Here is a 3,589-nt window from a genome sequence, read left to right as displayed (position 1 = left end):
TTTTTTTTTTAATTAAGTGCCAATGAACTATTAAAGCAAATGAAAATAGATCCCTAAATTCAGATATCCTAAAGTTGTGGACTGATGTTTGTTTTAAAGTTGCACATATAGATCCCTTCAATAAAATGTAAAAATAAATTTCAGTCCATTTACTGAGACTTAAGTTTTGAGCATGTAAGTACATATCACCCTCCTCATGAAGCTTTATCCTTCAAATCTATCTAAATAGACTTAGGCTTTTGTTTGTGGGACCTTTTAATTGTTTTTTCTTTGTTAAGTTCTTACAGTTACGATTCAATAACTGTCATAGCCATCATAAACCTGGCTATAACAGGAAATTATGAACACAAATATGTTAGACATATAAAAGCATGTTTATTTGCTTATGGTATGTTTTCTTTTTACAGTCAACCATTGTGGAGGCTGAGTGGAAATTAAATGGAGTATTTATAGAGGTAAGTATTCATCTCATAGTAGTAAGAGATTGTTGTACACGTTAACCGAATAAATATGCAAGGTTTCAGGAGGACTTATATCCCATTTTTAGGCTTTATACAAAGGTTTAAAGACAATAAATACATTTTTTATGTAGATTATTTTCTACATGCCAACCTGAATAATCCTTAACTATCCTTTACCATCCTAATGATTCTTATTTATTAATATCCTATTTTCTATAATGAACAAAAGAAAGGGGTGATTAATTTTCCCCAATATGTGCTATGGAAAATGGGAAAGGCCCATGAGCAAAATGGAGAAAGAAGAAAAATCAATAGAACATATCGAAAATACATTTTGTGTAGTCAACGCTATAGACCTAAATGAATGGTAAGGGTCATAGAAATAAATGAGGGTATTAGAGTTTGTAAAAGCTACAGTACCCCAGTATGTCTCTTGCAGCTGAAGGTACATCCCCCAAAAAATCAGATAATGTCCAGTCTGGGCAGACATGATACTTCTCTAGGTATGGTCAATGTTTACACAGACATTCCACGAGAATAGCAAGGATCACTTGCTATTCTTGTGGAGTCTTAATCTTAATTAATCTTCAATCACGAAAAGCTAAGTAACAAGTTTACCTAAATAGCAACTCTTCACACTGGTAATACTCATCTTTTACAATTTTCACTCCCCCACTACTCTGTTTACCTGCAGGTGACACTTCAAAAGTTGTTCAAATCACTTCAAATCAATCACTGAACGACCATTTTTCACTCTCCCCCACCCTATTCAAAATATTATATTGTTTAGCCTTTAGAATTACTTAAGACTTCCTCATCAATTGTTAATGTTAATCATCATCTGGCTGAAATGGCTATGTGGGTATGGCTGCAAAAGAGTTCTGAAAGATAAAGCTTTTCCTTTTGTGGCCAATACCTCACTATATCCTATTAATATTTGCACAGGGGAAGAAATGCCCCTTAACTTTCTCCTGCTATTGCACAGCACATCATTCCAATGCCGGTTTCATTTAGTGTTAATCATTCCTCAGATTTTGTGATATAATTTCAAATAAAAATCTGAGCTTTTTACATTTATTTAGATCTCTCTGGCTATACTGTGTACACCATATAATATGCTTATTAATACTACCCCCAAGATGTCTTAAATCATCGTAGTAAATCATATAGTAAAACCACCAGTGAAGTTAAATGTTTTCCATGAAGGCCATTTTTACAAATTTATACAAGTAGTACGAATACCGTATTCTCTTTTACCATGATCAGGTAGGATAGAATCCACCTAATCCTTCTTAACAAATGAAACTTTTTGACAGTTTAATGGATCCCTGGGGGGTGTGGAGGGCAATTTCTTCTGCCATTTATAGGGAGATGATACTAAAAGTTTTCCATGGGGCATATATATGTACCCTCTTCGCTCCCAACAAATAGAACTTAGTCCTTTATCTTCTTTCTGGAAGTGTAATCTGGACAGAGGCAGATTTGTATCATGTTATGAAACTGCCATAGGATTAAAATGCTGTGGAAATTGGTAACTCAAAGTGCTCTAGAACATCTAGTTACTATCTACCCCTATCTCTTGACTGGGCAATATTTGGATTGCGTGACTTGCAGAGGGTTGCTTGAAATTCCTAAACATTTTATTATTAGTACTTAAAAAGCTATATTGCATAAATTGATTACCCTTGATCCTTCTACCCTTACCTTGTTTCTGGAAAAATTAAATCAGGTATTTCAGATGGAATGGATCGAAGCCTTATTAGAAAAAAAAGGAGAGAGGTGAGGGCTTTTTTTGAGGTCTGGGGAGCATATTTTAACTTGCTGCCTGTGTACACCAAACAATGTATAAGGACCACCTTTAAGCAGTCAACCTGGTAGATATATAGACTGTTGTCTCTTTCAATTGTATTGTCATAAAGAGTTATTGTGCCTTTGCGTCCATGACTTTTTTATCTTTAGTTTTCTCCCCTCTTCTTTTTTAGGTACCCCACAGTTTTATTGGACATAAATTCACACCCCTGTTTTTTTCCAAATCAAATAGCTTTTGGCAAAGGCCCGAAAAGTCATGAGCTACTTGTTTTCCATCAATAAACCCATCTTATTCCAACGTCCTACTAGATGTGCAAATAAACACGTCATCTTATTAGGGATCTGGGACATTTACAAAAGTACAAAGACAATTCTTTAAAAATGCAGTATGTTATTTTTTAAACTAATTACAGTTTTAAACAAAATTCCTATATATTCTTCTAAAAGTATATCTTTCTGACCTAATTGTTGTCTTTAGATTTACTAAAATTACAGAACTGGTTTATAGACTCTTGGAAAAAGAAAGAAAAGTCCCTAAAACCCCCCCTTCAGTCCAGTGCGAGTGGTCATCTTTGTCCATAATGAAACGTATGTTATTTTGCCCAGTTCACTCTAAATCTACCCAATCATTTCCCCCATGGGTGTAATGAGTGTAACCCATTATGGGAGTGCCCCTTGGCCCCTGGACACTAATTCATCCTCTAGAAACTGGTAAGGGGTGAAATGTACCAGTACCTCTTTACTTATTCTCTAGGGAAAGAAGTGGATATCTAAACCTCCTTATTTAAGGAGCATCAGGATTTTGGTAGGTCGCTGCAACCGATTGAGTGTTTGGTTATGGAGATGAGGCCCAACTATGCCCTTAAATATTGTGAAAAGGCAAAAATCAGATAAGTTTAGGGCAAGGACTACATGCTCACTGCTCCTTCTAGTTTGGCTGGCCCGGTTTGGTAACCTTGTATGTGGAGACGTAGGGGGCCTGTGCATTTACAGCCCTCCTTCTACTGCACAGCCAGGTTTCCTGTCTGGGGGGGGGGGTCTGTTTTTAACATAAGTAGGCACACAACACTGTTCACTTTTTTCTTTAACCCCCCCTAGCGGTAATCCCGAGTGTGACTCGGGGTGGCTTTTGCATGCAAAAAGTGGTAATCCCGAGTCACACTTGGGGTAACTTTAGAAGCCCCCCTTACCTTTTCCCCGCGCTCCAGTGGCGATCTGATGGCTGATAGTCTCCCTGTGATGCCGGGGCGCCTGTCCGTCTACAATATAAACAAAAATTTCTATGCAAAAAAAAATAGGATCACGTTTTGCATCAAAAA

This window comes from Pyxicephalus adspersus, chromosome 3, assembly GCF_032062135.1.
Source record: "Pyxicephalus adspersus chromosome 3, UCB_Pads_2.0, whole genome shotgun sequence".
In the NCBI taxonomy this organism is placed as follows: Eukaryota; Metazoa; Chordata; class Amphibia; order Anura; family Pyxicephalidae; genus Pyxicephalus; species Pyxicephalus adspersus.
This window is presented reverse-complemented; position numbering follows the sequence as displayed.